Source organism: Triturus cristatus, chromosome 8, assembly GCF_964204655.1.
Source record: "Triturus cristatus chromosome 8, aTriCri1.1, whole genome shotgun sequence".
NCBI lineage: Eukaryota > Metazoa > Chordata > Amphibia > Caudata > Salamandridae > Triturus > Triturus cristatus.
This window is the reverse complement of record NC_140591.1, coordinates 1,188,176,995-1,188,199,440: the sequence shown is the minus strand read 5'-3', so window position 1 is coordinate 1,188,199,440 and position 22,446 is coordinate 1,188,176,995.

Below are 22,446 nucleotides of genomic sequence, written 5' to 3'. Positions count from 1 at the left end.
CTTCCTGGCGGGCCGGGGTCATGTCAATCCCTTGACGATGTAGAAAGCTGCAGCAGCAGCAGGTGCCAGTGATACTCTGGCCTCTTGAGGGAACGGGGCCTCTAAAGCGCCTCTGGCAGGCGCGAAAATATCCACAGCATTCCACTCCAACAAAGAAGAGGTAGAGGCCACTCGGGGGAAGTGTCGGGAGATCTTTATTGAAACAGTTTACGCATAATGCATTTGAGCCTTTTGGGCCTTCCTCAGGTGCCATGGCTTGCACTTCCTGGCGGCCGGGGTCATGTCAATCCCTTGACGATGTAGAAAGCTGCAGCAGCAGCAGGTGCCAGTGATACTCCGGCCTCTTGAGGGAACGGGGCCTCTAAAGCGCCTCTGGCAGGCGTGAAAATATCCACAGCATTCCAGTCCAACAAAGAAGAGGTAGAGGCCACCCGGGGGAAGCGTTGGGAGATCTTTATTGAAACAGCTTACGCATAATGCATTTCAGCCTTTTGGGGCTTCCTCAGATGCCACTGTGCACAAGGTATGACTTCACCCCCACCTTTCACTGACCACAGTCTCTCCCGTTGGCGGTAGTCCGCTGACCAATGGTTACATGTTTGCAACTCCGCTGCAGTACAACTACAGCTCCCAGAATGCTGTATTGCCGGTTAAGTGTTGCCTGGGAGGGACTGAAAAATAAAACCTCTGTGGGTGATGGTGATTAATTGAAAGGTGCCGAGTGTCAAAAATAAAGAGTCCTTGTGAAAGTTGATGTCAGATCTCCCTCAGGTCCCCTTAAAACGTTCCTGCCTTGTTGCGGGTGTGCCAGCCGGGTCGTGGGTCAGAATTGCAGTGAACCTGACTTGTCGTTAATAACGGCCTGCATTCCGCAGCAACCCATGGCATGGCTTGCACTTCCTGGCTGGCCGGGGTCATGTCAATCCCTTGACCATGCAGAAAGCTGCAGCAGCAGCAGGTGCCAGTGATACTCCGGCCTCTTGAGGGAACGGGGCCTCTAAAGCGCCTCTGGCAGGCGTGAAAATATCCACAGCATTCCAGTCCAACAAAGAAGAGGTAGAGGCCACTCAGGGGAAGTGTCGGGAGATCTTTATTGAAACAGCTTACGCATAATGCATTTCAGCTTTTTGGGCCTTCCTCGGATGCCGCTGTGTACAAGGTATGGCTCCACCCCCACCTTTCACTGACCATAGTCTCTCCCGTTGGCGGTAGTCCGCTGACCAATGATCACATGTTTGCAACTCAGCTGCAGTACAGTACAATGTATTTTTTTTCCCAACTTACCCTCTTTCGAAAACGCACTCCACATTAGCAACACATAGCGAATTGGAGGCCCACTGAAGGGAGATAAAAAATTATTATTAACATGTTGGAACGTGGCACCTACTAAACGGAACAACTATCTGAAAAGACACTACGAATTGCAGCATGCAACACAAGTTGGTTAACTGGGACCCCATTAGAGGGCTTTACTATAAATTAACATGCAGACAAACAAAGTATTTTCACTATTGCGGTGCTGCAACATGGATGCCTTTGATCAAGGTGCAGATGCACCGAAACGCATAAGGCAAGAATAGACATTCAGACGCAATAAAGTTGGTGTGCTTTTAACTATCTACTGTGGAGTGCGTTTTCATACAAGGATAAGTTGGGAAAAATGTTAAAAGGACGGTGGTCCAGCCATGAAAGCTGCACCATCCCTGGAATGCGAAGGGAGCCAAAGAGTTTGAAATCATCCAAGCTCAGCTGTGGAACAGTAGTACAAGTGGAAATCGCCAACACATAGCAATTTGGAGGCCCACTGGAGGGAGATGAAAAATTATTATTAATGTGTTGGAGCGCGGCACCTACTAAAGGGAACAACTATATGAAAAGACTCTACGAATTCCCGCATGCAACACAAGTTGATTAACTGGGAGCCCACTAGAGGGCATTAGTATAAATTAACATGCAGACAAACAAAGTCTTTTCTTTATTGCGGCGCTGCAACATGGATCCCTGTGATCAAGGTGCAGATGCACCTAAACGCGTAAGGCCAGAATAGACATACAGACGCAATAAAGTTAGTGTGCTTTTAACTCTTTTAACTATCTACTGTGGAGTGTGTTTTCGAATGAGGATAAGTTGGGAAAAAATATTAAAAAAAAAAAATATATATATATATATATATATATATATATACATATATATATATTCACAGAAAAAACCATAGGTTTCAGGGGTGTTATAGTTAGCTGCCCATTTCACTCATACAAAACCATAGAAGTTCCTCCGTTATAGTTAGTTCTGCTAACTATAACTCACGCACCCACAATGCACTGCTGAGGATGTCACATATTGCATCATTCATGACATGGTCCGTGACATCACTGATGACATCACTGATGACATCATCCACTGAATGTGGTTTAGTTTGAAATTTAAATATGTATTATATATATACCAATCTGTATTGAAGATTGAGTGGATATATAACTGTCTGGATGGAGGATTAATTAGCTGTCTGTCTTTTTAAGTGAGTAATTAAAAGTGTCTCACATGGATTAGTAACTAAATTATGTGAATGTGTGCAGCACTGTCTCTGTTGTTGTATAACATGCTGCATCATTTGGTCACTAACTACATGAGTGTGTATATTAGTTATTGATTAGTTGGGTGAGTATTTGTATGGGACACTGAGTTTGTGTGTGGTTGGATGGGGTGTGTGTAACTCTATGCATAGATGTGTGAATGGTTGATTGACTAGGTGTATGGGTTTAAGAGTGCATGTGGAAACAGTTGTTTGGGTGACTGAGTGTATTTATTTGTGTGTTGGTGAGCGAATATATGTTTTAGTTGTACATCTTCAACAAAGTAAAAAAATAAAAGGCATTGTATGTGAGAGTTGGTGTATATAAATAAGTATGTGTAAGAGTCAGTGATTGTGAGAGTAACTATATGAATGAGTGTATAATTCTAATGGTGCTTTTTAACATAGTAACGATGAGTTACTATGTGTTTGAATAAATGAGGTGTTGTTGGATAATTGTGTAAGTGAGTAAATTTAAGTGTGATACATTTTTTTCATGAGTGAGTAGGATGACTGCATAACCGACTAAGATGACTGCTGATGTGTCAATGTCTATATATGTGTATAAGTGCATTTGATAGTGTTCTATTATTTCTATTATTTAATGACTGCATGTATAGATGATTCTGTTGTTGAATGGGTAGTTGTGTGTGCAGACTTAGGAATCAGTGAGTGGGTATGTAGTAACTGGTATTGGTGTGTCAATGGTTTCAAATATGCTACTCTGTATTTTACAGTGAGTGATGAAAGGTTATACTAGTGTATGATGAGGTGTATCAGATTGTCAAGTGGATGATGTCATCAGTGATGTCATTTGAGATGTCATCAGTGATGTCATCAGTGATGTCACTGACCATGTCATGAATGATGCAATATGTGACATCATCAGCAGTGCATTGCAGGCGCGTGAGTTATAGTTAGCAGAACTAACTATAACGGAGGAATTTCCATGGTTTTGTATGAGTGAAATGGGAAGCTAACTATAACACCCCTGAAACCTATGGTTTTTTCTGTGAATTTCTAATGTTTTTTAAATGCTAATTTCTAACTATAACGTCTCTGGAACCTATGTTTTTTTTCAGTGAATTTCAAAGGTTTTTTAAATGCTAACTTGTAAGTGTGATAGTAGTTATATCTATTTGTTGTACTGATTTTCTGCAGTTTTTTAACTGTTTATTTATAAATATTTTATTAATTAACCCCTTCGATGCTCATGACGGAGCGGTTCCGTCATGAGCATCGGTTGGGCTGTGCTTATGACGGAACCGCTCCGTCATGAGCACAGCCCCTGGGGGAAGCGCTGGCGCTCCCCCCTTGGGGGCTCGATTTTGTCACCAGTTGGGGGGTTGGCAGCGGAAGAGTTTACGCTGCCACCACCGAGCCCCCCCCACGCTTCCCCATGATGTCAGCGCGCACAGCGCGCGCCGATGTCATCAGGAAGCGCTGGGACGCCTGGAAGCCATTTGCTTCCAGGTGTCCCAGCAGGAGCAGGTAAGTTTTGTTCTCCGGTGGGGCCGCGGGGGTGATATTTGTAAGTATTGAGGCATCGGGGGAGAGGAAAGAGTATTTCCTCTCCCCTGATGTCTCAATGCTGGGCATTCCTGCTTCACGATCGCGCACAGTGTCGCGATCGTGGAGCAGGGATGCCCCACTAGACACCAGGGATGTCTTTTGTATCGTTAAGGAAGCGACCCCTTGGGCAAGGGTCGCTTCCTGGGGGCTAAAAATAATATTAAGACTTTTCTGCCCCCGCTGGGGGCAGATCGGTCGTGTATGTAGCCGTTTCTGCTCCCAGGGGGGGCAGAAAAGCCCACTAGACACCAGGGATGTCTGTTTTAGCAGTAAGGAAGTGACCCCTTGGGCAAGGGTAGCTTCCTGGGGGCCAAATTTAATATTAAGACTTTTCGGTTTTTTGTGTAGCCGTTTCTGTTCCCAGGGGGGGCAAAAAAGCCCACTAGACACAAGGGATGTTATTTTTTTGCGTAAAGGAAGCGACCCCTTGGGCAAGGGTGGCTTCCTGGGGGCCAAAATGAATATTAAGACTTTTCTGCCCCCCCTGGGGGCAGATCGGTCGTTTATGTAGCCGTTTCTGGTCCCAATGGGGGCAGAAAAGCCCACTAGACACCAGGGATGTTATTGTTTGAGTAAAGGAAGCGACCCCTTGGGCAAGGGTCGCTTCCTGGGGTCCCAAACTTTTATTAAGACTTTTCTGCCCCCCTGGGGGCAGATCGGTCTTTTGTGTAGCCGTTTCTGGTCCCAGGGGGGACAGAAAAGCGCACTAGACCCCAGGGAATTAGTTTAAATAAAAATGGAGGTGACCCCTTGGGCAAGGGTCGCTTCCAGCGGGCAATTTTTTATAATATGTATTTGGCCTCCCCGCCCCGGGACAGATTAGCCTGTTTTTTTTTCCTGCTGTTTTCTGCCCCACCTGGAACACAACCCGATTGACCATTTGGGTAGTAAAATAGCATGTTATAATGTTTATTGTTATATTTTTTGTGAATTGCAATTGTAATGTTTTTTTTTTTACTTTTTTGTTCTAGGTGAAGGCTTTCCAGTTTGCGGTTTCGTTACTGGTGGTTCTGCTGTTTGTGTAGTTTGGTAAGAGACTTTTTTTGTACAATGTAAATGTGTTTGATTTCTCTGCATGAATTTGTTTTTGCAAATGGTGTAATAATAGCAGTATGTTTGGTTTTTGAGTGTCAAAAACTGTTTGCATTTGTGCTCGATGTGTATTTTGTTGTCTTGTGAGTAATTTTGTTTTTTTTCTTCTTTCTAGTTGGATATCGTTGGTTTTTGCTGTGTCACTGCAGAGTAGGTTCTGGTGAGTGTAGCTGTCCTTGTAATTGAATTCTATAGTTTTTGAGTACATTGATCTTTGTGATAAAGGTACACATTTCTTTACTTACTTGGTTTGCACATTAATGGTTGTTGTTGACTTGTTTGTGCAGTCTTCTATCTTAGTAAGTATAATGGCTAGCCGCAGGATTACTGCTCAGCAGGTTGTTGGTTTGCTGTTTGAGTCTTCCTCTGACCATGGTTCAGAGACTGACTCTGCATCTGAGGGAGAGGAGGCAGGGGACGATTCTGGCAGTGAGTTTTCCCTCTATATGGAGTCATCGGATGATGAAGATACTCTTAGTGCGGATGAAGTGCCTGTGTTAGAGGAGGAGACTGATGTGCCGATAGTGCGGCAAGAGGCATCTGGGCTGCAGCCTGGGGCTGCAAGACTTCCCGTTGGTGTAGTGCGGCAAGAGGCTTCTGGGCTGCAGCCTGCGGCTGCAAGGCTTCCCGTTGGTGTAGTGCGGGGCATCTGGGCTGCAGGCTGGGGCTGCAAGGCTTCCCTTTGAAAGTGATGACCTCTGGGTTGCCCCTGGCATGGTGCAGCTGGCATTGCCAGACTTTACTGGTGTTCCAGGGTGTAGAGTGAATACTGAAAACTTTTTGGCGATAAATTTTTTTCAGTTGTTTATGGACGATGTGTTTTTGGCAGAGATTGTTGAGCAGACTAATTTGTATGCCGAACAGTTTTTGAGGGACAACAGTGCCAGTCTTAAGCCACACTCTAGAGCTACCCGGTGGACTCCCACAAATCTTGAAGAGATGAAAAAGTTCTTGGGTTTAACTTTTTTGATGGGCTTGCTAAGGAAGCCATCAATGTCTTCATATTGGTCTACTAGTCCCTTGATGACAACTGCTATTTTTCCGGCAGTCATGAGTCGTGACAGGTATTTGCTTCTGCTTCGGATGATGCATTCTGTTGATAATGGTTTAGCGTTGCCACAAGATCACCCTGAGTGTGACCGTCTTTTTAAGATTAGGCCTGTCCTTGATCCCTTTGTTGATCGATTTTCTGAGATCTATGCTCCTGGGAAAGAAATTGCAGTGGATGAGTCTTTGGTGTTGTTCAAGGGCCGCTTGGTTTTTAGGCCATACATTCCTAGTAAGAGGGCACACTTTGGAATTAAGCTATATATGCTGTGTGACAGTAGGACTGGATATGTCTCTAATTTCAGGGTGCACACCGGTAAGGAATCCAGGATTAACCCCCCTGGTCGCCGTCCACTTTTGGAGTGACTGAGAAAATTGTTTGGGAACTTGGTAGAGGATTTTTTAACAAAGGCCACCATTTATATGTAGATAACTTCTACACTGGTGTGCGGTTGTTCAGGGAATTGGCCAAAGTGGACACTGTTGCTTGTGGCACAATCCGCTCTAACTGTAAAGGTTTCCCAAAAGAACTTGTTTGTCAAAAGCTTGTGCGGGGACAGTGCAGTGTGTTGCGTTGCGAGGAGCTTCTTGCTGTGAAGTTTTCAGACAGGAGAGATGTCTACATGCTGACTACCATCCATGATGAAAGCACTGCACCTGTGACTGTTTGGGGTCAGGTCGCTGAAGCGCGCAAACCTGTGTGCATTTTAGACTATAATAGGCACATGGGTGATGTTGACAGAGTAGATCAGAGATTGGAACCTTACGCTGCTCTTCGTAAGGCTTACATTTGGTACAAGAAGTTGGCTATCCATCTTTTCCACTTGGCAACCTTTGATGCTTTTGTTGTGTTCCAGGAATCTTGCCCTGAGTCAAAGATGACTTTTGCTAAGTTTCAGGAGTCTGTAATAGGCAGCCTTGTTGTAGTGGAACAGGCAAGTGTTCCTAGAGTTGGAGTGGTGGAGGATGTTGCTAGATTGAGAGATCGCCACTTTCCTGATCACATTCCTCCCACACCCTCAAAAGATTTTCCCAGTAGGAGATGTAGAGTCTGTTGGCGAAGAGGTACGCGGAAGGAGATTCGTATGTACTGCCCTGACTGTCCTTCTAAACCTGGGCTGTGTGTCCCTGCTTGTTTTAGAGCGTACCACACGTGAAAGAATTTTTGGGAGCATTCATGAGTGGTAAAGTGAACTGCCTGGTCTGTATTCTTTGAAAAATTTGATTCTGTTTCAAAGTTGGCGTTAGTGCAATGTATTTAGTTGCTGATTTTGTGTTTGTAGATTTGTATCTATTTGCGATTTGTTTGTGTTTTTATTTTTGTCTAAAAAAATCCTAAATGTGATGGCGGTGTGTGTAGGCTGGCGCTTGGCTGTTGGTGTGTGTGGACTGGCACTTGGTTGGTGGTGTGCGTGGAATGGTGCTTGGCTGGCGGTGTGCGTGGACTGGTACTTGGCTGGCGGTGTGCGTGTACTGGCGGTGTGCGTGAACTGGTGCTTGGCTGGTGGTGTGCGTGGACTGGAGCTTGGCTGGCGGTGTGCGTGGAATGGTGCTTGGCTGGCGGTGTGCGTGGACTGGTACTTGGCTGGCGGTGTGCGTGGACTGGCGGTGTGCGCAGACTGGTGCTTGGCTGGTGGTGTGCGTGGACTGGAGCTTGGCTGGCAGTGTGCGTGGATTGGCGATTGGCTGCCGGAGTGCCTGGACTGGCGATTGGCTGGCGGTGTGCCTGGACTGGTGCTTGGCTAGCGGTGTGCGTGGACTGGTGTTTGGCTAGCGGTGTGCGTGGACTGGCGCTCTGCTAGCGGTGTGTGCGGACTGGCGCTCGGCTGGCTGTGTGTGAGTAGTGACTTGCTGCTGGTCACTACACACACTGCTAGCTGAGTGCCACTCCACGCAATCCATCAGCTTGTGTAGTTGCTGTGTCAGGAATGTGGGCGTGTGAAAGTGATGGGCCCTTGAATGGCGCTGTGTGCTGTTGTGAGTTTTGTTATGTGATGGGCCCGCGGCTGGCGGTGGAAATGGTTTTGTATGTCTCACACGTATGAAAGGTGTATGAATGGCCTGTAAAGAGGTTGGTGCCTTGTCGTGGCTTTACAGCTCACGAGCTGTGAGTCAATGGTTCAGTTTTTCGCCCTTTCAATTATTAACAGTGCATTTCATTTTTGTGAAATCACTTGCTAATACAACTGTATATACTGAACCATCACTCACCCTCGTGCCAAATCCAACCAGTATGTGTGTGTGCTTGAGGATTAGATGGCTGTGCAGTAATATTTGTCTTTCTGAAGCAGGGTGTACCTTGTCCCTTTTTGTGAATTTTGTAATGTGTTGCTTTTGTGCCTGGTGGTGTGAATGGTCTTGTTTGTATCACGTATGAAAGGTGTGTGAATGGCCTGTAAAGTGGTTGGTGCCTTGACGTGGCTTTACAGCTCACGAGCTGCGAGTCATTGGTTTGTTTTTTTGTGAATTTAATTATTGACAGTGCATTTCATTTTTGTGAAATATCTTGTTAATACAATTTAATACACTGAACCATGACTTGCCCTCGTGCCAAATCCAACCAGTATGTGCGTGTATTTGAGGAATAGATGGTTGTGCAGGAATCTTTGTCTTTAGTTTCTCTGCCAAGGTGTACTTTCCATGTAAGAATAACCCACCAACTGTAGATATTGTCGAAAACCCATGGAAGTTCATGGTGATGTCTCTCTTGTGAATTCAAAAAGTTTTTTTATCCCCAATGTCCTGCAAACCTCAAAATGTCTGTCACATTTTCATTGCAATATTGTTCCAAAATTCTCACGCTGTAGAAACAAACCAATAATTATGTCTAAACAATCTGGTTTTGCAAGGGGAGTCACTTGGGTTTTTGGCCCGGTGCTCGGCGGCCATCTAGGGAAACCTACCAAACCTATACATTTCTGAAAACTACATACTTGGCTTCCAGGGAGGTATGGCTTGCGTGGATCCCCCAACGTTTCCTTACCCAGAATCCCCTGCAAACCTCAATTTTAGCTGAAAAAATCACTTTTTTCACACATTTTGGTGTGGGAAAGTTGTGGCATTACTGGGCTCACACAAATTTACCACCACCCAGCGTTCCCCCAGGTCTCCCGGTAAAAATGGTGCCTCACTTGTGTGGGAGGCCCAAGTACCCGCGGCAGGCACGGGCCCAAACCGTAGTGAGGCGACATCAAAATGGCCTATCGCAAAACCACCTGGTTTTGCAAGGGGGGTCACTTGGGTTTTTGGGCCGGTGCTCGGCGGCCATCTAGGGAAACCTACCAAACCCATACATTTCTGAAAACTAAACATCCGGCGGCTTCCAGGGAGGTATGGCTTGCATGGATCCCCCAATGTTTCCTTACCCAGAATCCCCTGCAAACCTCAATTTTAGCTGAAAAAATCACTTTTTTCACACATTATGGTGTGGGAAAGTTGTGGCATCACCGGGCTCACACAAATTTACCACCACCCAGCGTTCCCCCAGGTCTCCCGGTAAAAATGGTGCCTCACTTGTGTGGGAGGCCCAAGTACCCACGGCAGGCAAGGGCTCAAAACGTTGTGAGGCGACCGCCAGTAGGTAATATGAAGAAACTCGCATCCGCTTCTGCATCACCTTGAGAAGTAACGACCGTGGACCCAACAGTTGGTGCAAATTTTCTTATTTTATTGCCACCTGATTGTCCACCATGATTCGTTTCAGCCAAGAAACGGCCTTGATCACATGACACGGCTCAGACTGTGCTACCGCTTTTTAAAGTGCTAGTGCAGTCAATTACGCCATAGACATAGAAGACATATCAAATTCAAATTCAAACTTTTAGCTTAATTGCTATGATTTTAAATGTGTACAAGCTCATATATACAATACAAACTGCTGGGAAAATACAAATTTGATAATAATGGCCACAATTTCAATTGAAACTTCCATGTTCTAATCATTATGGCTGAAAAATTACATTGTGCCTATCCCTCATAACCCTATTGTGAACCACCACATATAAAGTACATTCCGTCACTTTTTACACATTCTATTTTAGCTTAAATGCTATAACTGAGAAGCAAATTATGTATATGGATAAACAAGTCAATACATGAGTGACTATGCTACCTCTATGCTAAGACTTGAAAGTCACCATTCCATCATTATTTATGGGATTGATATTGTGCAAAATACGCATATGTGTTTCTCTTATAGTGAAGGTGTGCTTACAAAGTGCCAAAAAATGTGAATTATAAAGTGCTTGTGCTTAATATCCTTATGCATGGGTTGCCTGCTATCTCGAACAATATTGTTGTTGGCGGCTAACCCCCATAGGAAAATTATGTGCTATACTATTTTAATAATACTATACATGAACAGAACCTTAACCATTGATTTTAAATCCCTAATTAAAAATGTAAAGGGCTACATCACGGTTATAGGTAATAAGGTGCTAACGATTGACTAGTGCAAATGATTGAAGGACGTTTCATAAATATTATATTATTCACAGTCGATCCCCTCATAGATACATAAATAATTTTTGATTATTATAAAATATATAACCATTTAAATATGATCCATAACATCAACTGGTAAATAGTAATAAATACATATATAAATATCCTAAAATTCATAAAATCGTATCAGATGTTATGCTTACATAAAGGTTGTTTCCAATGTGCACAGATTCATCTATGGAAAGGTTATACAGATTTTTACCCAGACTCAATGCTATATATCTATGTTTCTCTAACAGTTTCTTGCCTCTGCCACATACTAATGAATAGAACTACAACACTTCTCATTTGTTGATTTGCTCTTGTGCTATATAATAATATTATCAGCACTATTTTATAAGTATGTACATAAATCTTTGCTTGTGTTGAGGCCCCCTGGCTGTTTTGAATCGAACTGTAATATATAGCTAGTTTCCAAGCGTCTCAGTTTGGCTTCACGGTCCCCACCTCTTTTTTGAGGCGGAACGGCTTCTATAACATAGTATTTCAGATGTCTCAAATTACTATTATCGCAAGACTTAAAATGCCTTGCCACTGGATAATTGGCATCATTGTTCGACATGGCCCTGATATGTTGGAGAATTCTCTTGTGTACAGGTAACTTGGTACTTCCAATGTATTTAAGATGACAACTACACTCTAGTATGCACACTGTATATTCTGTTTTGCAGGTCAGATGTTGTTTAATGTCCTGTACCTTGTTGTTACAAGCCGTTTTATATGTGATCGTATTGATGCCATATTGGCACGCTTTTGCAAGTGGAACATTTGAAAAATCCTTTTCGAGCCATTAACCACATGCAACTGCTTTGATCTTCCGAGCTACTCTTTACCAACATATCTCCCATACTTTTGTTTTTTCTAAATGTAATCATTGGGCTAGATGGTAATAACTTACCGATCACTGGGTCATCCCTCACTATGGGCCAATTACGCCTCACTATGGACCAAAGCTGCTTTTCCTGCCTGGAACAAGATAAAATGAGTTGAGTGGGTTGTTGGGCTTGATCATATGTCTTGTCTATTTCCTCACAGTTAGATCGTAATAATAGGTCTTCTCTTGCCTGTTCTTTGGCCCTTCTTATTGCAACATCCACTATTTCTGACCTGTACCCTCTTGCTAGAAAGCGAGCCCGACTTTCTGCTTGCTTTTTACAGGTTTCTTCTTCATTGCTGCAAATGCGTCTAATGCGAAAGCATCTCCCCATAGGGAATGCTCTTAATTAAATGGGGAGGATGCACACTTGAAGCATGCAGCAATGTATTTCCTGCTGTGGGTTTTCTTAACAGTGTAGTTGACAGATTATTGTTGATCACTTCAATCTGAACATCTGAAAATGTCACCATATTCCTACTTAGAGTTGAGGTAAACTGTAAGTTGATATCATTTTTGTTAATCTGTTCAATAAATTTAATGGCACTCTGTTCATCGCCATTCCACACAATAAATAGATCGTCTTTGAATCACAACCATGTTACTATGTTTGCTGCATATGTTTCCACATATTGTTGCATGAGGACCAGCTCATCCCACCAGCCCATAAACAAACAGGCATAGCTGGGGGAGAAGCTGGCCCCCATCGCAACTCCCTGTATTTGTTGATTGGTTGTTAAATAGAAACACATTATTTTCTAGGCAAAATAACAACATGGCAAGAAGCATTTTTGTATGCTGTGCATACTTGATAGGTATAGTAGACAAAAAATATTCCACAGCTCGCATTCCATCTTTGTTCCTAATGCATGTATATAAAGATGATACATCCAGAGCTATAAGCAAATATTCTGGCTTCCATTGTATATTTCTAATCTTTTTCAAAAAGTCCCCTGTGTCTTGTACATAAGATTTCAATTTCTTCACATATTCTTGAAGGAAAAAATCAATATATCTCAAGGCATTCTCCAGTGGGCCATCACAGGCTGCAATGATGGGCCTGCCCGGTGGTCTTTGAATGTATTTTCGGAATAAAATATATCACTGGGATGGTTGGATGTTCTTTCTTTAGATATTTAAATTCTTCCTAACTTAGGAGACCTATGCTTTTCCAGGCAAGAAGTTGTGAAAACAAGAGTTCTTGGTTATTTTTGAATTTCAATGGAGAGCTCTTCCTGTAACAATCCTTATCATTCAGTTGACTGCGAGCTTACTCCAGATATTCCTTTAACGGCCATAAAACAATATTACTGCCCTTGTCGGATTTACGGATTACTACATTATTTTCTTTCCTCAGTTTTGCGATTAGTTGGTAATACTGTCTTGCTTGGTTAGTGATTTTTCTTTGTGTTTGGTTGGAGATGATATTTAACCTTTTGACTTGTGCCACAATCTGTTCATTGAACACATCTCTGGAATCTCTGGCCATAATAGGTACAAAACTAGATTTCATTTTAAAAGGGGTGGTGGGTCTAGCACATGTTAACAGTACATCTTGTTGACGTGGCATGGTGTCTGCCAAATTTGGAGCAATCTCGCCAGTACTTATAGTCGCTGCCACCCCTCTTTCTAGGTCTTGTAGATCTTGCAATATCGCAAAGTCTGAAACTAATAAGTTGGGGGAACTTGTATCCTTATCAAACTGATTAGAATCTCCTGCATCAATCGGATTGCCTCTTAACTGATGGAATTTCCTTAGTTTCACTTTCCTAATGAACTTATAAATGTCTGCCCTTGTCTGAGTGTAATTAAAATTTGATTCAGGGCAATAAGACAATCCTAAGGATAAGAGCTGTTGTTCTGCTGCTGTCAGATTTATGTTTGCCAAATTGATGATCGTTTTTGCCCCTTGTGCTTTTATTGGATCCGGAATTGAGGGATTAGAGTGACATGGAACACTTTCTACTTGCGTGCCCCTCTCCCCGACCTCGTTTCTTCACATTCTCTCCTGTTCCGACAGGCCTGCCTTCTCCCCCTTCGCCTCCGGGTGTTCCTGTTTTGGCTGGCCAGTTGTTGCGAGATCTCAGGGTTTGACTCCTGCTCCGTTTTAAAATATCCAGTTCTTCCCCCAGAGTGAGATTGATATTACTTGACTCGGGTCTTGTTCTTCCACTCTCACTTCTGACTCACACTCAAGGGCAGAGCTAAGGTCTGACATCAACGTGGATTCCGTCGGTTGTTGCCCCCTCTCGGTTTGATCGTGACTTTGTAAACGTTTGTTGGCGGTTGCTGTTCTCATAGTATCATACCGTCTTGCAGACATGAATATTTGGGCATTAGCATAATCATCGCGATCCCTTTTAAACTTGTATGTTTTTCTTATTTTTATTTTGTCCTCTTCCTTTTGTAGTCGTGCTGCCATTTGTTCATGTAACTTTTGTCTAATTTGGGAATCACCCTGCTGCTTAATTTCATTTTCAAGTGCTTCAACTTTGGTCTGCAGTTCACTTCGATCTATTTCCGCATATTTTACCAATATCACCATCAGTCTGCGAGATGACTCTAAGTTGCATTCAGCCCACTCTGCCATCATGAGTGGGTTGGGTGCCTCATAACTGGGAGCAATCATGATGCGGAGCCCCCTAGGTACTCTTCCAACATCCAAGTATCTTTGCAGCGATCTCCCCTCCCACCACTTGGACTGCTCTTGGCGTTTCAAATTTTTCAGCACTCGATAATTATCTTTAAGCCCCTTCATTTTACCACTCGGTTCATCATTAGCATCCTTGCTGGCACCTCACGGTTCCGAGTGAGATCTCGTCTACGGCTAACTGGCGGTCTATGAGCATGTCCACGGACATGGTGGCACAAATTTATATATTTATTTTGAAACTCCTGTGTGCTTCTCCTTCTTCGAGCAATGTCTAAGGGAGCACCAGGATTGCACACCTCCCAACCTAATCCAATCACAAGAGAACTCCACTGGATGTGTGGAGGAGGGAACGAGAGGCATGGGGTTCTAGGAGCAGCAGCCTCCAATACTAAATGTTCATCACAAAAGAGCTGCTCCTAGTGTGATAACCCAAACGAGTTACAGGAACGTCGTAAGTGTGGGCATCTCACAAAAAGATACGGACTGGTCTCACACACCACCTGGTGTCATGCTTCATCATTGACCAGTCCTCGCCCTCCAAAACCTTCGTTTGATGGAGGGCGGGCATACACTTGACGACAAGGATGCACTTCTAAGTGGATGAGTGGGGGCCCGTGACTATGTGAGTGAAGTTAAAAATCATTATAGTAATCAGTAGCAATTCTTTAATGTGAAATGAATACTATATGATATTAAAATACAGGTGTGACGGTAATTGGGACGGTTATTGTTCCCAACCGTCTAGTGAATGGTCTAATGGATGGTCGACATGTTTCTGCCTGGATGGCCCCGAAGGGTCCGTGGCATTCATCAGGACCTAGAAAAAGGAATAAAGGGCTCATCCAATGAAGGTTACCCTCCTCACTCCCCAGTTCTAAGCGCACCACTGTTTGCACAAACCGTCCGGTTTCGCCCATTGGCTACCATCACCCAGCCTTTTTCTCCTCGAATCGTCCCAATTACCGTCACACCTGTATTTTAATATCATATAGTATTAATTTCACATTAAAGAATTGCTACTGATTACTATAATGATTTTTAACTTCACTCACATAGTCACGGGCCCCCACTCATCCACTTAGAAGTGCATCCTTGTCGTCAAGTGTATGCCCGCCCTCCATCAAACGAAGGTTTTGGAGGGCGAGGACTGGTCAATGATGAAGCATGACACCAGGTGGTGTGTGAGACCAGTCCGTATCTTTTTGTGAGATGCCCACACTTACGACGTTCCTGTAACTCGTTTGGGTTATCACACTAGGAGCAGCTCTTTTGTGATGAACATTTAGTATTGGAGGCTGCTGCTCCTAGAACCCCATGCCTCTCGTTCCCTCCTCCACACATCCAGTGGAGTTCTCTTGTGATTGGATTAGGTTGGGAGGTGTGCAATCCTGGTGCTCCCTTAGACATTGCTCGAAGAAGGAGAAGCACACAGGAGTTTCAAAATAAATATATAAATTTGTGCCACCATGTCCGTGGACATGCTCATAGACCGCCAGTTAGCCGTAGACGAGATCTCCCTCGGAACCGTGAGGTGCCAGCAAGGATGCTAATGATGAACCGAGTGGTAAAATGAAGGTGCTTAAAGATAATTATCGAGTGCTGAAAAATTTGAAACGCCAAGAGCAGTCCAAGTGGTGGGAGGGGAGATCGCTGCAAAGATACTTGGATGTTGGAAGAGTACCTAGGGGGCTCTGCATCATGATTGCTCCCAGTTATGAGGCACCCAACCCACTCATGATGGCAGAGTGGGCTGAATTCAACTTAGAGTCATCTCGCAGACTGATGGTGATATTGGTAAAATATGCGGAAATAGATCGAAGTGAACTGCAGACCAAAGTTGAAGCACTTGAAAATGAAATTAAGCAGCAGGGTGATTCCCAAATTAGACAAAAGTTACATGAACAAATGGCAGCACGACTACAAAAGGAAGAGGACAAAATAAAAATATGAAAAACATACAAGTTTAAAAGGGATCGCGATGATTATGCTAATGCCCAAATATTCATGTCTGCAAGACGGTATGATACTATGAGAACAGCAACCGCCAACAAACGTTTACAAAGTCACGATCAAACCGAGAGGGGGCAACAACCGACGGAATCCACGTTGATGTCAGACCTTAGCTCTGGCCTTGAGTGTGAGTCAGAAGCTGAGAGTGGAAGAACAAGACCCGAGTCAAGTAATATCAATCTCACTCTGGGGGAAGAACTGGATATTTTAAAACGGAGCAGGAGTCAAACCCTGAGATCTCGCAACAACTGGCCAGCCAAAACAGGAACACCCGGAGGCGAAGGGGGAGAAGGCAGGCCTGTCGGAACAGGAGAGAATGTGAAGAAACGAGGTCGGGGAGAGGGGTATGCAAGTAGAAAGTGTTCCATGTCACTCTAATCCCTCAATTCCGGGTCCAATAAAAGCACAAGGGGCAAAAACGATCATCAATTTGGCAAACATAAATCTGACAGCAGCAGAGCAACAGCTCTTATCCTTAGGATTGTCTTATTGCCCTGAATCAAATTTTAATTACACTCAGACAAGGGCAGACATTTATAAGTTCATTAGGAAAGTGAAACTAAGGAAATTCCATCAGTTAAGAGGCAATCCGATTGATGCAGGAGATTCTAATCAGTTTGATAAGGATACAAGTTCCGCCAACTTATTAGTTTCAGACTTTGCGATATTGCAAGATCTACAAGACCTAGAAAGAGGGGTGGCAGCGACTATAAGTACTGGCGAGATTGCTCCAAATTTGGCAGACACCATGCCACGTCAACAAGATGTACTGTTAACATGTGCTAGACCCACCACCCCTTTTAAAATGAAATCTAGCTTTGTACCTATTATGGCCAGAGATTCCATAGATGTGTTCAATGAACAGATTGTGGCACAAGTCAAAAGGTTAAATATCATCTCCAACCAAACACAAAGAAAAATCACTAACCAAGCAAGACAGTATATATATATATTCACTTAAAAAACCATAGGTTTCACACATGTTATAGTTAGCTGGGCATTTCACTCGTGAAAAACCATTGAAATTTCCACGTTATAGTTAGTGCAGGCAACTATAACTCACGCGACCGCAATCCTCTGCTGATGACGTCAGATATTACATCACTGATGACATATGTGTTTTTCTGAAAAAAAAATATTTGTAACATATGTATAGCTAAAAATTAATGGAAGAAGACATGGGTAAATAAGTGTCGAAATACAGTATTAGCATCAACAGAGGATTGCGGTCGCGTGAGTTATAGCTGCCTGCACTAACTATAACGTGGAAATTTCAATGGTTTTTCACGAGTGAAATGCCCAGCTAACTATAACATGTGTGAAACCTATGGTTTTTTAAGTGAATTTGCAAGGTTTTTCAAATGCTAATTCCTAACTATAACGTGTGTGAAACCTATGGTTTTTTCAGTGAATATATATATATATATATTCACTTAAAAAACCATAGGTTTCACACATGTTATAGTTAGCTGGGCATTTCACTCGTGAAAAACCATTGAAATTTCCACGTTATAGTTAGTGCAGGCAACTATAACTCACGCGACCGCAATCCTCTGCTGATGACGTCAGATATTACATCACTGATGACATATGTGTTTTTCTGAAAAAAAAATATTTGTAATATATGTATAGCTAAAAATTAATGGAAGAAGACATGGGTAAATAAGTGTCTAAATACAGTATTAGCATCAACAGAGGATTGCGGTCGCGTGAGTTATAGCTGCCTGCACTAACTATAACGTGGAAATTTCAATGGTTTTTCACGAGTGAAATGCCCAGCTAACTATAACATGTGTGAAACCTATGGTTTTTTAAGTGAATTTGCAAGGTTTTTTAAATGCTAATTCCTAACTATAACGTGTGTGAAACCTGTGGTTTTTTCAGTGAATTTGTACGGTTTTTTAAATGCTAAGTTATGTATTCATTTATTTATTTAAAGTTTTTTCACCGTGCGCGCACCGTGCGCCCACGTTACGTATTTTCGCGGTATTTTTCCGTTTCTACCGTGCGCGTACGCTACACGCACTCCGCGATTTTTCGTAAAAAAATTAAAATACATTATTGCCCTTGGGGGTCCTTCTGGGACCCCCTGACCAAGGCTAGGGGGTCAGGAACTGTCCAGCCTGCCCCCTTTTCACGTTATCCACCTTTGTTTTTCACCCCCTCATACTGCGAGAGACAAAATGGCGGCCGACACTTCCTGGTTTCAACCGATTCGAATGTTTACTAAGATCTAACAACCAATCAGAATCGCACTCGCGCACGGCAGAGTGCGCGTACGGTAAGCTTACGGTACGCGCTCGGAGCACTCCTATAGATATATATATTGATTTAAATGCTATTTTCTCAGGAAATACTGAACAGATTTACACCAGACCTGCAAAAGGCACATCCCTGACCTGAGGACTACCTCTCTGCCAAATTTCAAGTAATTATGTTCAGCCGTTCGGGCTGCAGCTTGGACTAAAGGTCCTATGGAAAAATGCATGGGGAAAACGCGTTTTGGGACCCCCCCTTTTTCTCAGCCCCCGCTTGACAAATCCCCCCGAGACTTTCAGAGCAGAGCGCCCCACCTATTTTGAAAATTTTGCGAGGATTCGTCAATCGGCGCCAAAGTTATTCAAAATAGAATGTTGCGGATTTCCTATGGAAACACGGTCCTAACTATAACTATCTACTGGCGACCGCCAGTAGATAATATATATATATATATATTTATTAAAAATAAAGGTTTGGGCCTGGCAAAAGGGTTCTTTTGCTACTTTTGCTACATTGAAATGGCAATTTAAAACTGCATACACAGGCTACAATAGCAGGCCTGAGATATGTAGATATGTTTGAAAGGGCTTCTTGAGTGGGTGGAACTATCAGTCCACCAGGCCCGCTACTAGCATTTAATTTTCATGCCCCGGGTACACATGGCACCACTTTACTAGGGACTTAGAAGTAAAGTAAATATGCCAATTGGCCAATTGGGTCTAAGCCAATTTTACCATGTTTAAAGGAAAGAGAGCAAGCACTTTAGCAGTGCTTAGCAGTGGTAAAGTGTGTATAGGCCAATATAAATGAATTGAACAAAAATAGGAGGAGTACAGACAAAAGGTTTGGGGATGAGCCTGCAGAATGGGCCAAGTGTAACAACAAGTCTTTGTAAATATTGGTTTGCATCAAACTACATGGGTGGATGCATGTGAACACACATGCACCCCCATGTACCGACAACCTGATGCAAAGTAACGTAAGACAGTGTTATGCACTGCATTGCCTTACTTTTGTTTTTCAAAGCTACACTAATTGAGATGTGCATGGCTTTGTAAATCCCAAAATAGCATCAATGCTGTGCCAAAAAGTGACGCAACTCCTAAACAAAATTTTACTAAATCTGGGCCCTAGAGTCATCCTTGTTACCTTTCCACCTCTGATTCTCCTCTCGCAACACAAGTTGTGGTCTAAATGAACATTGTATGAGATTTGCTGGGGTATGTGTACATGACCATTAACGCTGCTGAGTGAAATTTTATTGTGGGTTTACTTTGAGAATTCACTAAACTCACTAAGCTTTTATTTGTTTTGTTATTATGCTTGTAATCCAGCCCCCTACTGGTCTTGCAGTGTAATCCTTCTCTGGTGTGTGTAGTCGGAAAAATCACACTCTTAAACTTATGTTGAGGTGAACGATCTTTATGGCTGTAGTCCATTTTCGGACTCTATTTTAATTTCAACACCATGTGTATGGGTGCTCAAGATGGTTTCCCTGCTGGTTCTTCTATGTCTATAGAGAAATGACAGTATGCATATCTAGCAGGAAACCCTGTGTGCGTCATCCCCAGAAGACACTGTGTTGGAAATAGCCCTTTTTTTCGGGTTCTTTCCCTTGGCTTTTTGCTTTTCTCCTTCCCAGTTTTCCACTGATCTAGGCGCTAGTCTTAGGACTTTGAGCGCATTTGACACTGCCCTTCAGTGCTAAAGTACTGTGCCTGTCATATACATACTGGTGATTGGTGTAGAGATGATTGGCTGAATCGAGTTAGCTGTAAATGCCTTGTCTAGGAGTAAAGTAGCAAGAGGAGTTTGGCCCTGGAGGCCAGGTTCTGGCAGGGCCGTGGTATATATGTGAAACAAAGGAGAGAGCCTGAACCTGTTTTATTCCATTTAAAATAAAAAAAACTCAAATAAAAGGTATAAAATAAAATACCGGTGCAATCGAAATTTAACCGTTTGTCCCAGCGTAAATTAAAAGACGCTTTATTGGAATAAAACAGGTTCATGTTTTCTCCTTTGTTTCACATATATTGTCTAGGAATAAGGGCATGTACCTCGAAGGCTCATCGATGGGCCTGCAGCACTGGTTGTGCCATCCATGGAGGTAGCTCATCGATTGTTCCACAGGTTTACCCTGGTGGGGCCCGTGGGCATAGGTTACTGTTACTCGGCGAGGCATTTAAAAAGCTATGTGCCAAGGTTCTGCATGTCTCTTGCTATATCGGAGTTCTCCCTGGTGACAGGGTGTGTTGTTTGGAAGAGGTAGGGCATGTGCGTTACATGCCAGGGGTGTATTCGGTACAAGGAGCCCTGCTTCTGGCATTGGATTGGGAAGGGGGAATGTAGGGAAAGGCTATTGAGCAGTATTTCCTATCTGCAGAATGGGAGCAGTATAGTGTTTGTTATCCGTGAGTTTGAATCCACTCCGGTAGTGCAAGTGGATCCGACCTTATCTGTGTGGAAATGTCACTTTGGGAAAGTGGGCATTTTGATGCTCGTAGTTCTCTGTGCCTGTCTCACATTCACATCTGGGTGCTGGGAGGACAGCTTCATCTATGCATGTCTGATAGATGGCCATAAATTGAGGGCTCAAGGGAAACTGCGGATCTCTGACGAGCCTTTCCAGGATGGTTATGTGGGAGTGGGATTGGCACCTGCATTCCAAGCGGCAGGGTCTTGGCCCAACTAGATAGTGATAAAACTTCCCGAGGTAGGATGGCAGACAGGATAAAATCTAGAGAGGGTCTGTGCATTTCAAAGGTGGTCTTTTGAACTGATCATATCTTCAAAAGCCATTGTGGGTATAACTACTGAATCTCTGGGCTACAAAAGTAGAGGAGCTTTTGGATTTGTAACCATACTATGCTGGTTCGATGCTGGGACATCAACATGAGGAATCCTTAGGGCAGGAGGGACTGCAACTAGATTATCCGCAGACTTGTGGTGGCCTGGAACATGTTGTGCTCCAGAAAGGGGGCTATCACTTGGTGGATTTTGCCTGGATGTTGCCGGCCTGCAGCTAAGTGCCAACTGTCGTGGCCCAGGTCCCTAAGTACTCTCCAAGTGCCAGTTGGATGGCTTCCTGTTCACGAGATCCAATGAACACAAAGGATCTCCCAGTTTCCACAATATCGTAAGGACCACAAAGGGTACGGCGGAAATGGGTGGAAGTTATCATTGGTTGAGACAAGAACCTCCTGAGGCGCACAATCATCACACTGAGCAGATGAGTGTGCTTGTAAAGATCAGCAGCCACATGAAGTGCCGGGACATAAGGAGTTTGAGGGAAGCTTGCAGATTCTGAGGGACCTGTGCTTGCAACCAGGGGACATATGCTAGTTTGCACTCTGGAGCATGTTGTGTCCAAGGAGTGCTGGGGGACCTGAACTCGGAACTGAGATTGTCTTCGACCTCCAGATCAGTAGGACAACAGTGCCTGACATCGTGGATGCCGACTGAGGTCACTGGCTCCAACTCTGCATGAACCAACGCCACAAGGTACTTTGTTTTGGAGAACATCGTGATTGGGCCCGAGGGGTTTCAATGTGCCTTGTGCGCACCTACGGATGGCTGTCGGGAGCTATGACAACTCGCACCCCTGCTTGCAGGGAAACATTCCTCAAGACTTGGAAGCACACCAGCATCCTGGGTCACAACCTTTTTTCTACATATGGGTTAGCGATCCTGCCCTGGTGCAGGTGCCACCGGGCTACTGGAGGTCTAGTGCGGATGGACGGAACTAAGCACCTGTTTCTTTATGTTTTAGGTGGTTCCAATTGTCTTGTCAATGGGGCAATAGCAGGGGCAACTTGTAACTTTGGCGGGTGTAGTTGATTCACTGAGGGTCTGGGTCATGAGGCG